Source organism: Galeopterus variegatus, unplaced genomic scaffold, assembly GCF_000696425.1.
Source record: "Galeopterus variegatus unplaced genomic scaffold, G_variegatus-3.0.2 Scaffold523, whole genome shotgun sequence".
Taxonomy (NCBI): domain Eukaryota; kingdom Metazoa; phylum Chordata; class Mammalia; order Dermoptera; family Cynocephalidae; genus Galeopterus; species Galeopterus variegatus.
Window position 1 is genome coordinate 29,051 of NW_007726634.1, and position 15,325 is coordinate 44,375.

Below are 15,325 nucleotides of genomic sequence, written 5' to 3' on the forward strand. Positions count from 1 at the left end.
ATATTTTATTCAGCAGGACATTTTAGCAATGCTCTTCAATGAGTGTGAGAGGGCTTCTTTCCACATATCTGTTTTATGAAGGCCTTTCTTTAATTTGGGCCACACCTTTTGATTGTAACACCTGACATTCTGCCCTGATTCATAATTCACAGACTACCAGACACATTTCTTCCACAAGAGCCACCTCCCTTCTAATTGAGAAGCCTGTTGCTCCTGGTGATCCCAGTCATGCCACACCTAAGCCCCGTGACCAGGAGTTGTACTTCCAGGTGCTCTCACAGCATTTCTTCCACCTGCCTGGCATGGAATTGGGCCACCTGGAATTGCTCCTCTATAGCTGCCTGGCTTTCCTGCTGTCATCCACCTCTGCGTTGTGCTGCCCAGGATAGTCACAAGGGATAAGCCAACCCTAAGTGCCACTGGACTGGCTCCATCCCATGCCCTTTTTCTTCAGGATCTGGTCACACCAGTTAATAGGTAACAATGGTTCATACATGACAACAATGGACCCACTTGGAATGCAGGCTCAACACTGGCTGTGCAATCATGTGCAAGCATCAGTCATGAGTGTGAATTCTAATTCAGCAGCCAAGACATTTAAAATCTGATGCTTGAAGTCAGGCAGGCTCTTGGTCAGGTGCTCAAAGGGCATGCCTGAACCAGGACCTTGGGCAGCAGAGGCAACCAGACTTCAGCTTTTTTCTGCATGGTAGAGAAATCTCTTCTGTCAAAAGCAAATTATTACTATTTTAACATAGAAAATTAGAGCGAAATAGCACCCTGTTTACAGAGCCACAAAGGAAGTGGAAATGGTCTAGTACTGGAGATAAGGTGGATGAGTCTTATTGAAAATGTAGACTCCAGACCTTGTTTTTACTCAATTGTATAAGGCATAACAGGGAGGAGGGTGGTGGTAAAGGGTGGGAGGAGGGGTAGTGAAGGGAGACAGGACAACTATGATTATCACTGCTTTACAGAACCAATCGTCAATCCATTGTTCTCAAGGAAATCTATTCACTTTAAATTGTACAATTATTCTGATAGACTCAGCCAAGTATAACTAAAGCTTAATGTGCCTGAATGAGCATTTTTTCAACAGAAAACATAGAAAATACATTTATTATCCTGACTGTTTTTTCTCCCAAGTGCAGTGGCTCTCTTCTAATTCCTGTTTATTAATTGAGTGCTTCATTTGATGAAGGTTGAGCCACTCAGCCCCCTGGGACAGGAACAGGGACAGGAACTCCCAAGAGAGGCCCTTTTTGTTGCTTCTCACATCAGGCATGTCCTAACCTCAGTGTAGACAGGACCGGAGCCAGGAAGACTTATACTAACTGAAGTTATTGACTGGCTTATGGTTTGGTTTGGTTTTGTTTTGTTCTCTCCATCTTTTAAAATGTCAGCTCCATGAGCTCTGATGTCTGTGATGGTCATGGTTGTCTTCCCAGCCCCAAGGACAGATCCTGACACATGGTAGGCATCAATAAATATTTATCGAATGAAGGAAGGAAGGAAGACATAAACTCACATCTGGTGGAATTAAATGAGACATGGCTTCTGGAGTGCCCCAGGTGGCTCGAAACACAACCCTTATGACCCCAAATGACGAGTAGCATCCTCTTACATTTATTCATCAGACATTTCCTGAGTACCTGCTATGTACCTGGAGTGAAGGCCTTACCTGCCACTCGTACTGCACTACACTTCTCACGTCATCCATCCCAAATATCACCTCTCTCCAAAAGTCGAAGCCCGAAGCAATCCTGTCCTCAATTCCAGGGCAAAGTTCCCAAGGATAGTATCTTTCAAAGTATTTTTCCAAGGAGGGCTGCCTGTTTTACTACAGAAAGTACTCCTGAGCAGGCACTAACTACCTTTATAATCGAGTTGGTTTAAAAATTCACTACATAATTCACATGTGAATTCTTATCAGAACGTCAGATGACAATTTCATTAGATGGAAGTAGTTTTCCTACTTAATGTGTTTTAGAGTATTATTATTATTATCATTATCATTATTATTATTATTATTATTGGAATGTTAGTAAAAATAAGGCAAAATTCATACTTCAAGTACCTGGCCTTCCCCCACCCCCTTCCTTTTAATTATTTCCTCAGAGAAGAATAACAATTGTTGTCAAACTAGTGCAGTGGTCTCTGCTGTTTCTGTGTCTAATCCTGGGGAGTAAACACTAAAAGAACTTTGTAAAGAGTAAATATGCTAGGCACCATGCAGCTCTTCTCTTAAAGTAACATTTTTTGCATCTTTTATAATGTAGATGAAAGAAAAACAATATAACGATCTTCAGAATCACATTTCATCTATCACATGGCAACTCTTACGACGAATGAAGAAAATATGCATAGAATGTTTGAAAAATTGTTCCGAGGCATCTTCTTCAGTTCCGCTATCTCTTCCAGGCAAACAGGGGACTCCTTTGGGACTCAGAAAATGTTTCCCATCCTAATACAGGTCTTTGTAGGACATTTAGAAAAGGGGGAGGAAATACAAATATTTTCCCAAGTCAGAAGACTTTTGGTCAATAAAAATAAACGTGGAATCTGGAAGGATTCCAATCAGCTTACTTAAGAGTAAAATAATTCCAAGGCTTTTCTTATTTTTAAAACATATCTTTCACTCGTGTAGGCAACACGAACAAATAGTTGATAAATGTCATTAGCATAGCAGTATGGATCAGATGGCAGAAAATATTCTCTTTGAGAGGATAATTTTCTTTTAAAAAAATTCTTAATGACCTCCACTCTCAATTTTATTTAGCTTATTGATCATTTTGTGGTTTCACAGGTGATATAATTGTTTTTATGCACACAGAAGGGATTTGAATCATTTGCTTAAATGTATTGAAAGTCTGTTTCAAGCCTCTCTCAATAAAAATAATTACTGCTCGGGATGATTCCGACTCTCAGGGGAATATGGTAACCTTCATTTGTATTCTTGAACAGGGCTCTGCAGGAGAGAAAATCTTCCAGGACCCCGTTTGGAACCTCAGCAGGGGTAAAATCATGAATGAAGCAAGAATTTCTTTTGTTTGTTTTTCCAAAGAGAAAAGAGAGACTCTGCAAAATAAACAAAATGTTTTACTAAAGAGAAAGAAAAATATATGGTCACTTCTTTTCCTCACCTCCTGCCTAGGTACTTAAATGGAAGGTCAGAGAGCTGGGACTTTACTCTGGGCACCGTAAGAAAACCTCAGAAATCACAGAGTTCACACAGCACCATTTCTGGACCTCAGTTTCCTCAGTAGTTAACGAAAATATGATATCCACCTCATAAAGTAGTTTAAACAAAATATAAAGGACTGGAACAAACCAGCACATAATAAGCACTCATTAAATGTCAGCTTGTGTTAAAAGCGGAAATGACCTATATAATACTGATTGTAAGAGTTAATGATTTGCAATTAGGGTTTGTTCTAGATATCTTAGTAACGATACAGGACTTCTTGGGAAAAAGCATTTGGTCTGGCACTTTCCATAACTATTTTACTTTCCAATGTACATGTATGTATACAGATTGCTTGTTTATTGCTTACTACTTTGCTAGGAAGAAGAAAGGTCATATGAAAGAGCTCAGGACCCAGTGTCTGCTGTCTAGGCATTCGCTAAACCAGTAATTGCAATACAATATGGTAAGTTCTGTAATAATAATAATTATACCTATTATTTATTGACTCTGTCTTAGGGTGGGTCAGCACTTTGCAAATATTGTCCTGCTTAGACCTCACAGCAACTATGAAGTAGGTGCTATTATTACCATTTTACAGAGGAGGAATCAGGTTCAAGAGAGGCTAAATAACTTGTCCAAGGTCACATAGCTAGCAAATAATAAGGCTGGCATTTGGACTTGGGTTGTTTAAATCCAAAATCTATGTTCTTAACTGCAACACTACACGGCCTCCCCAAATTATTATAGAAATAACAGTATATATTATTTTTATTAAAATAATGAATTATATGAGGTGGTAAAAATATTTGGGAGCACAGAAGGACTGGTTAACTCTGCCTGAGGGAATATGGGAGAGCTTAAGTAAAGAGGTGACATTTGAGTTAATCAACAGAACTATTTTCATGGATCTATCATGGATTAGATTCAAGGATATGTTTTATTTGATTTCCCACCTCACCCAGCTACTAGAAACCTGAATTTCAACTTTTTCCAGTCTGCAATACATTTTCAAATTTATTTCATCATTGTACTACATTTGGTCACTGAGTAATTTTGGTCATTGAAATTCTCAAATAATATTCCCTCTTTTTAGTAGAAAGCAAAAATCACACACACACACACACACACAGTGTTGTATTTCAGGGATTTACTTAAATAAATTTTAATAGATCGTGATACATTCTGTAAATACATTCTAACAGATCGTGATACATTTTATGTATTTTTAATGGTAATATACACCAAAATATTAACACTGATTACTTCTAATTTTACAGGTTCTGAGTTCATGAGTACAATTTGTTTACTTTTTTATTTTACAAGTTTTCTCAAATAAACACATCATTTTTGCAATCAGATTGTATGTGTATTTAAAATAACAGGCAACAAAACCTCCTAGATGTTGTCCTAAAGTTGATGCATGTTTCAACACACTAGGATACAACGAGTCTACATATCCAATAACAAGCTCCTTGAAGACAAGAACTACGCCCCCGGGAAGAGGCAGAAGTAAGGCCTTGTGCATAGCAGGTGTTCAACAAATATTTGGTATTCTTAATATGAAAACATGAATACTTGGGGGAAACTACACAACTTACAAATGAAGTCAGAGCTGAGAGAATCTTGAACAAATACTCTGGCAAATAATGTGTAAACAAAACAACTCTGCGCATCCTGTTCTGTAGGGTTTCTCTCAAAACTGGGGCCTGTTATGTACAAGTGCTTAGTAGGAAGAAAAGAAAGCCAGAATTGGCTACTCTTGAGCCTTGAGTACCTTGCAGTCTGGCTGCAGAGACCAGACATTAATACAGAAAAAGATAACTAGCAATATGTGTGTAGAATAAAAATCTCTGTGCACAAACTCGAGTGCAAACAATGTAAGTTCTATCTCTCCATAATAAGAAAGTACATTTCTTTACTACAGAACATGGTGAATGTCTATAATTAATATCAGGTTTAGATTATTCCAAGTGTTAAAAATGTAATCCTACACAATTCAAAAATCCCCTCTCTCCTTTTCCATGGTTTCAGCTCTAAGTTTGAGAGGGGCAAGGAAATAGGGGGGAAACTAGGGAAATAAGCAAATGCCCAAGCTGGCATCTGCTGAGATCTGTTGTTTTACCTGGTCGTCAGGGATTGAACTCCCCAAATGGCTGCTCGGATGGACATTGTTCCCGTCTAAAGAGCTCCTTTAGGTCCGGTGATTGTCCTTGCTACCAAAGCTTCTCCTGAGGCCCCTGTATGTCACTGGGCCCAGGACGGGGCCTGGGGATTGTCCAAGGGCCTACAGCAATTCTGGGCTCTTCATGAGCATGCTGGAGTCATTCCCCAGAGCCACATCAATTTGGGCTGGGGACACTGTGAGGCAGCCTCAGGCCCATGCCTCTAGACAGACTCCACCACCAAACTCCACAACCATTTCTATTCTGACATCTTGAAGCCTCCTCAAGCTGTACCTGCAACTAGGGGCTGTTACTTCTGTTTACCTGGGATTTCTGTTGTCTCCCACTCAAAATAGACCAGCAGTTTGTTTACTTTGTTTCCCCTCTTACAGTCTGGGAAATTTATTACTCTTACTTATTACCCCACCAAATGATCCTCTGTGGTAGAAAGTCTTGTCCCTGTGTCATTATGTATTCTCTCAAATCCATTAGCTTCTCCTGAGAACACCTTGTTCTCTGTAGCATTTATACAATTGAACTCAAGTCCAAAAACTACTTTTTTCTCTGAATCAGTGGCTATCCCATAGTCTAGCTGCAAGATGTAAGAAGGACCACAGGGTTACAAGGAAATACACAAACAAAATTCTTAGGTAATAGGTTATGGCATCTTGCTACCAATTGTTTAAATGAATAATGAAGATACTAATGAAAGAGATGGGCAGGTCTAGACCCGAGACAGACTCAGACTGCTGGGGGATGCACCTGAGAAACTGACTTTCTCTGCTCTGGGTCTGGCAGTTAATACTCAGGAAAGTGCAGGGGCAGCTTTGCACATGCCACTAGTGAGCAGGCTTGCATGTAGCTAGTTTCCACAATGGTCAGGCAGGAGGAGAAACTGGAATACAATAGGCCTCCTGTAATTGTGGAAAAGGGACCATCTCGCCTGGCATAGCACACATTCTCATGGAGAAACCCCAGGGAAGACTTCTGGGTACCACACCTCCATGCTGTGTTACCGCCTGCTTTATATAGCTATCTCTTTAGGTTTTTGTATTTACTACCAGATGTGTCTGTTGGAGTCATTCACCCATGGTAACATACATACAAAAATTCACAAAGGTATAAAGTTTAATGAACACATTTTGTAAATATTAATATAAATCTTAATATTGTTATTCTTAGCAAGTCAAATCAATGACCTTGGACAAGTCACTTAACCTCTTTATTTATCCATTCACTTAACAAATATTTATTAAACAACTATTATGTGCCAGGCACAATTTTAGTTGTTAAGATATAAGAAGCAAAACATGCATAGCTGCTATTTGTCTGGGGCTTATAGATTAGTGGGGAAGGAGACACAAAAATAATTTTTTGATTCTCTCTCTTTTTTGTTGTTTTTGGCAGTTGGCCAGTATGGGGAGCTGAGCCCTTGACCTTGGTCTTATAACACCATGCTCTAACCAACTGAACTAACCCACCAGCCCTAAAATAATTTTTTAAAAAATCACACAAATGCATGTTAGCCTGCACAGGCAACCAAAGGAAAAATAAACAAATGGAATTATATCAAACTAAAAAGGCTTCTGCACAGCAAAAGAAACAATTAACAGAGTGAAAAGACAACCAACAGAGTGGGAGAAAATATTTGCAAAATATACATCTGACAAAGGATTAATATCCAGAATATACAAGGAACTCAAACAACTTTACAGCAAAAAAACATGCAACCCAATTAAAAAATGGGCAAAGGAGCTGAATAGGCATTTCTCAAAGGAAGATATATGAATGGCCAACAGACACATGCAAAAATGCTCAACTTCACTCAGCATTCAGGAAATACAAATCAAAACCACACTGAGATACCATCCAGTTAGGATGGCTAATATCCAAAAGACTGAGAATGATAAAAGCTGGCAAGGTGGCAGAGAAAAAGGAACTCTCATACATTGTTGGTGGAACTGCAAAATGGTGCAGCCTCTATGGGAAATGGTGTGGAGGTTCCTCAAACAATTGCAGATAGATCTACCATATGACCCAGCTATCCCACTGCTGGGAATATACCCAGAGGACTAGAAATCATCAAGTCGAAGGTATACCTGTTCCCCAATGTCCATTGCAGCACTCTTTACAATAGCTAAGAGTTGGAACCAGCCCAAATGTCCATCATCAGATGAGTGGATAAGGAAAATGTGGTATATCTACACAATGGAATACTACTCTGCTATAAAAAAGAATGAAATACTGCCATTCGCAGCAAGATGGATGGACTTAGAAAAAATTATATTAAGTGAAATAAGTCAGGCGCAGAAAGAGAAATACCACATGTTCTCACTTATTTGTGGGAGCTAAAAATAAATAAGTAAATAAATATACAAACAAACGAAGGTGTGGGTGGAGGAGAAGACACAACAATCACAACAATCCTTGTACTTGTTAAGACAAGTGAACAGGTATGATATTGATGGGGGGGAAGGGGAATTAAGAGGAATTGGTAAAGGCACACAAAAATCAACTACATTGTATATTGATAAATTAAAATTAAAATAAACATAAATAAATAAGATAAAATATCTATTTGACATTTTAAGAAAAATCACACAAATATATGTTAACCTGTAATAATTGTTATGAAGGGAAAGTCATAGAACTAGTGTGAGTGCAAAGGAGGCTCTTTGGAGGCAGCGCCTTTAAGCCGATATTTAAATATTGAAGGTTGGATAGAGGTTAGATTGATAAAGTTCTTGTGGGCTAGTGAGGGAATACACGTCAAGCCAAGGAAACAACATTTTCAAAAACCAGAGTGGCTGCGAGAGACATCATGAGGTGAAGCTGGAAGGGCTGAGCAGGGCCTTTTAGACCATATTAAGGATTTTAAAAATCTTTTTATTAAGAGCAATGGGAAGGTTTTATGTGTTAGCAAAACACATTAAAATTTGCATTTGAAAAATATGACATCATCTCTCCTCATATCAGCCACCGATTCTTAGAGTCACATCAACATTTCACGTCAGTAACCCAGAAATCTTAGTCTCTGGCCACAATCGCCTATTCTCCCAGAGTTGTAGCAACTATAGCATCCTTAATCTGAAAAATCCAAAATCTGAAATGCTCCAAAATCAGACACTTTTCAAGCACCAATATAATGCTCAAGGAAATGTCCATTGGAGCATTTCAGATTTTGGATTTTTGGATTAGGAACATTCAACTGGTAAGTATATGATACGAATATTTCAAAATCTGAAAAAGTCCAAAATCTGAAACACTTTTGGTCCCCAGCATTCCGGATAAGGGATATTCAACCCATGCTCAGGGACGTCTGCTCTTTCAGTTTGTCGACACCCCCAGTAGCTTCCTCTCTCTGTTGTCCCACGTTCCTTGTTCTCTCATCCCTTCCCTTTCCTCCCTGTCTAGCTAAGATTCAGTGCTCCATCGCTTCAACCGCTCTCATTAATATTCAAAACTACCTTGTCCTAGTCTCCCTTGTATGATGCCAGCAGAACCCAGCATGGAGCAGAGACACACACAAAAAAATGTATGAGTGAATGAATCCAACAGCGCACCATCTCCGGGTGGCCTCTGGGCCATGAAGGAAAACCACAGCCTTCTCTTACCTCACCAACCTCAGTCGGGTCCTCATCTTCCTTACTTTGCACTTTTGACTATTTCAAACCTTCCCCTCCTGCTTACACCTCTGACAGCACCCCACCCTCACTCACTGCAGCAGATGACGTCCCTTTCATTTAAGAGACAATCACAAGCATTACATAGGAGCTACGTCAACTTCTTGGTACCAGATCTACAGACCTTCTTGAATTTGCCCCATGCCTGTCCATATTGTGAGCAAGTCATCCTTCCTCCCGTGTTCCAGTCCCATCCCCTGTGGCCTTCTTGGGAATCTTTCTCTTACCTATATTTTCAACATCTGTCTCTCTACTGGCTTTGTTGTGTCAGCATGTAAAATTGCTGAAAAATTTTTTGAAATGAGAGAAACACGAGCAATTTCTTCACCTCTCCTTCCCTTCCAAATTTCTAGAAAATATGTTTAGTGTTCATTATCACCATTTCCTCACCTCTTACTTAACCTTTCAACACTGCAATCTGGTTTCTGCCTTCAGTGATCCGTAGAAACTGATCTTGTTTAGGGCACCAATGGCCTTCTTTTTTTTTTTTTCCTTTTTGTCTTTTTTTTTTTTTTCGTGTCCGGCAACGGATCGCAACCCTCAGTGTCGCGCCCGTACCGGACCGGGACCGGCAACGGGATCGCAACACTCGGTGTCGCACCCGCACCTCGCTCAGCCAGTGAGTGGGAACCGGTCTGTAGCAGTGCGCCACCGGGCCGGCCACCAATGGCCTTCTTGTCCCCAAATCCAAGATGTTTTAGTTCTCATCTCCCCTGACTTCTCAGAAGCTTTCGATACCATTGGCCACTTCCTCCTTCTCTATCATCTGTGGGAGGGTAGGGCTGAGCCTTCTGATTTCCCTCCTACTCCTCTGACTGCTCCTCCTGTTTTCATTGCTGATTGCTGATTCCTCATCTCTTCCAACCTAGAAACTGGTGGAGTTCCCTGGAGTTCTGGCCAAGGACATCTCTATTCATGCTTCGCTTCTTCCCTAGAAGATCTCATCATAGCTTCCATTTGTATTTGTGTGGACAACGTCTGAACCTGTACAAACAACCCCAATCTCTCTCTTGAGCTCCACACAATAAGTACTTTTTTAATGGTTCCTCTTGAATATTTCTTTGGCCTCAAACTCATTGTATCCAGAAATGAACACATGAACTTAAACTTCCAAAGCAGCTACTTCTCCAGTGTTCTCTGTCTCAGGAAATGGTAATACCATCAACCCTCTTGTTTTATCCAGAAACCCTGACTCCTCTGTCTCACACATCAGATCAACAAATCCCATCAAGTCCACATGCCTAAGGATCCCTCAAAGCCATTCACTTTCTACAGTACCATTATCATTTGGCTAAAGTAATACAAAAACTTCTGCATCAGTCTTTCCCAATCCAGTCTTACCTCTTCAATTCAACCTCTTCATTTCAGTCATAATGACTTTTTAGAAAATTCATTTCTTTTTTATTTTATTTTTTTATTTTTATTTATTTATTTATTTTTTTGTTAAAAGATGACTGGTAAGGGGATCTTAACCCTTGACTTGGTGTTGTCAGCACCACGCTCAGCCAGTGAGCAAACCGGCCATCCCTATATGGGATCCGAACCCGGGGCCTTGGTGTTATCAGCACCGCACTCTCCCGAGTGAGCCACAGGCCGGCCAGAAAATTCATTTCTTAGAGCCACATTATCTGATGTCACTTCTCTGTTTAAAAGCCTTTAGTACTTCTTCCCAGTATACAATCTCTTCAGCATACAATATACTTCTGCCCAGTATACAATCTCTTCAGCTTCCAGCAGTTTCTCCCACCCTTTTCTCTCCTTGAACTACACTGGACTTTTCTCAGTTGTTTGAAATAGCAGAGGCTTCTTCCCGCTTTCGGTTCATGCAAATGCTGTTTCTTTTGCCTGGAGTGCTTATCCACCTTCTTTTTGCTTAATTACCTGATTCCCTCCTACTATCCCTTCCTTTTGGAAGCCTTCCCTGATTCCCAGAGTAGGTTAAATCTATTTTACTTTACATTCCTTTGCATATTTGTAATTGCTTACTTTTATGTCATTATTACTTTAATGTTTATCTTCCCTTCTAGATTATAAACTTTATGAGGGTGGGGATAGGAACTGTCCTGCTCATCTTTGTAGCAGCAACACCTAGAGAAGTGGCTAACTAGCTCACGGCAGATGCTAAATCCATATTTCTTGTTCTAATGACCAACTTACATCTAGTAAATAGTCATAGATTTACTTTATCATTTAATATTGAGATTCAAGTTTATCTTGATAGTATATTCTGAGCCAAATAAAATTTTGATTGCATTTGAGTGCTCAGCTACTGAAGGATCACATCACTAATTCCGTTTCATAGAACCTTTTTGGGGCCCTCTGTGAGCAGAGCTAGTTACACCAGGTAATGCAGAATGAGTAGGTATGACGATTGTCCCCATTTGACAAACGGAGCACAGAAAGGTTAAGTAACCTGTCCAGGGTCATACGACTAGTAACTGGTAGGGCTGGCATTTAAGTAAACCAACATTTGAATTTGGATTTGAAACAGAGCCCTACATCCGACCACTATACCATACTGACAGTGCACCTGAAAACTTTCTTCCCCTTCTAGCAAAATAGGCAGAGTGCACTGTGGGTATCTGACAGCTCCTCAATTCGCCCTGGATAAAAAGCTGTAGGCCTAGGGCCAGCCCGTGGCTCACTCGGGAGAGTGCGGTGCTGATAACACCAAGGCCAGGGGTTCGGATCCCATATAGGGATGGCCGGTTAGCTCACTTCGGAGAGCGGGGTGCTGACACCACCAAGTCAAGGGTTAAGATCCCCTTACCAGTCATCTTTAAAAAAAAAAAGCTGTAGGCCTAGGAAACCAAAGGCCAGTACTTAAATCTTTGTGCCAATCAGAAGCATTCCCACCATGCTCCTCATTTAGAGAGATGAGTGCCACCTGGTGGACATAGTTTTTGTGTCATCTTGAATCCTCCTCTCAACATTTACATCTAACATAGCTCCACATCCATGTGGATTTTAGAAACTAATGAAATAGATCATTATGCAATAATATGCTTAGGCACTGTGCTAGGCTCCCAAGGGATGAATTCCTCTTTTTTTTCCTTTTTCTTTCTGCATTTAATAGTTGTTGGGTCTGCAATGAAGTTCATTTAAAAACAAATAAAAGTAACTTTTTATGTCATTGACATTAAGTGCCTTTCTCCCTTTTCATAGTAAGAAAGGGAAAATTTATAAGCAATTAAACAAATTCCATGCCTTGGTTTCTTTATTTGTAAAGTGGGGATAATAACAGCATTTACCTCACAGGTTTGTAGTGAAAATTAAACAAATTAATCTGTATAAAGTGATAGAACATTGTCCGGCACATAATAAATATTCAGTAAGTGTCATCTGTCTATTATTTTTATTAGCTCATAGAGAAATTGGATCCTCTTCTCCTCTAGAGGCTTAAGACAAAGATAAACATCAGTTTCTGGAATGCTCCAGAGTCATTTCTTCTGAAAACAAGGATGGCACAAGAGAGAAGCTAAACTATTACAACTAGGCATAAAATTATGGATTAAAGTTTTTATTCAGTCCATAAATATTTCCTGATTCTCTACTGCATGCTGAGATGGGCTGGAAGGCAATGGTGAGGGACAAGGGTCCCTGTCCCTAAAGAACTTAGAAGCTAGAGTTGGACTTTCTTTGTGAGCAGAGGTGCCTAATGCAGTTTTATGGGGAAGATTGGTGAGATCCGAGGTCGGAGTTGGAGCTGGAGAGATGAGGTTTGTCTCTAGTGGAACTGATTGATTTCCCCTCCCCTCCTGAGGCATCCTTCTTTTCCAGGTAACTTTCTTTACCACCTTCAAATGCTTCTTCTTTTCAGATAACTGCCAACTAAACCATGCTAAGATGTTAACTATTAAGTTTCAAGCTGTTACCTAGTAATGTAACCCTTCCAAGGGTATTTGAATTTCAAGGGGGATTCTAGAAGATCTTCCCACAGCATGAACCCCAACCCAAAGATCACCAAATGTCCTTTTTTTAAAAAAAAAAGATGACCAGTAAGGGGATCTTAACCCTTGACTTGGTGCTGTCAGCACCATGCTAAGCCAGTGAGCAAACAGGCCATCCCTATATAGGGATCCGAACCCATGGCCTTGGTATTATCTGCACCACACTCTCCCAAGTGAGCTACGGGCTGGCCCCAAATGTCCTTTTTGACCTTAAGATTTTTAATGAAAAACTTAGTTCAACAACCTGGTCTACAGCGTGGTGGCAAAATGATCATTAGGAAAAAAATTAACAATGAATTTTTGTAAGCAACACAATTTCATGTTCTAATAGATATGAAAGGACATTGTAAAAAAAAAAGCATTATACAAATGTAAGATATTATCCCCCTCCCCCATAAGGATACTCATGCTTTCAATGCCATAGGTATTGAGAGGTTGAATTTGGGACTGTGTTTCTGGTACCCTGGGTCCAGACATCCTGGTTATAACAGCAGTCATATAAATGAGCTCCATATAACTGGGGTTTACCTTTATGAGATAAATATTGAAAATTTCTGAAAAAAGCTCTCTGGATAAAGCATTTGGTTGAAAGATTTTAATTACACCTGTGTTACTCTTCAGTATGAATAGATTGCAACTTATAAATGGCTTTCTGTTGTGATTTAAACATTAAAAAAATTTTTTTGCCATTTTGTCAGCTTATCTATTTGCTTTCTGTCTTGTCCTTACCCTCCCCACCATCAATAATCCAGAGGTTAAAAAATAATAATCACAAAAATAAAATTCTCCTATTCAGAGGAGAAAACTCCAGAGTACAAGTACATAGTCAAATAAAATTAAAGGCTGGGTGAACAGGGATGAGGAAGAAATGTGTGCCAACCCATCAAAGTGGTAGCTAAACTCTGAAGCATCATATTCTGTTAGGATTAAGTCACAGGTTCTCATCTAGCCTCCTAAGTAGTGCTTCCTAAGATCTTACCTCCTAAAATCCCCCAAACCACCAACTTCCTCTCTGCATTAAAATTTTGACAACTCTGTCAAAATTTCCACTGGGGGGGAGAGAGCAATGGAGCCATAACCCTCAAGTTCTTCATTGATGGTGACCTCCATCCTCCCTCGTTTCCCCAATCAGTTCCACTTTTTCAGTGGCAAATAGTATTTCCTTTCCCAGTAAGCTAGGGGCTCCTGTTATATACTGTTTGAGATCTTCACAAGTTGCCCAGTCCATTAGGAAAGTATTATGGCATTAGCAGGGAGCCTAGTACAGAAATTTTACATAACAAGCACTAAATAAATGTTAGTTTAATTGAGTTGAATAGTGTAAGCAGACCACAGCCAAGTACTGGAGTGGAGAACCACTGGGGCCTGTTTGAATTCTGCCACAGATGAAAGATGCTAATTTATCCAAGACAATTTGTCTCCCAATGACTGTGTTTCCTAGTCTGTCAGACACTTTGTTGAACTATCAGTTTGGCTCAAACTAAGGAAATTGCTCAATTAAAACACTATTTAGGGAGATGGAAGGGGTATTGGCTCAAAAGATGACTTAAATTAACCTGACAATTACTGTATTCCACCTGCATTTTCACAGGTGATCATTTTGTATTTTTAAAACTCTTGCAGAGTGGCTGTTTTTTGATGCAGAGAGTTGAACCAGTTTCCAAGTCTAATTGATATAGCTGGAGGCGCCGCCTGGCTGGAGAGCACTTCTTCCCAGCCATTCTGCTTTGCTCAAATTGCCCAATCCAGGTCAGTGTGAGGACTTGGGGGCGTACCCAGACTCCCCCTTCCAGTGAGCCAACTGCAAATTACGAGTTAATTGCTCTAGTCTCCATAAAACTGGCTAATTCAACCTCTTAATTTAAAGCTAAAAATCTCCCTTCGGATAGAGAGCCTTAAATTAACTACAATTTCCAAATATTGTTCAAATTGTTGGGGCTTTCCAAAGTTATTCTGAAAACAATAGCATATTATATGGACTAATTACAGAAAGATAGCAAGATATTTGTTTAAAAACAAACATGGGGAAAGGCTGGGTGTGGTGAATTAATAAAGCAAATTCAAGACATTTGGCCTAGAGAAAAAGACTTGTCTTCTGCATATTGGTTCAGCTGCCTAGTAGGATCATAAAGAACATACCTTAAATACCACTCAAAAGTACACAAGATGGCTTTTATTTACTTATCTTTAAAAGTCACAGTGTAGACCGTCTAGGAAGAAGTCCTATGGGTTTGCTTCTCCCTATTCCCTGGAAACCATAGGGAACCACCAGCACAACAAAGGGCAAAATACAAACTATTTTTTTTTTTTTTTTTTTTTTTAAATAACGGGAAGGGGGTCTCC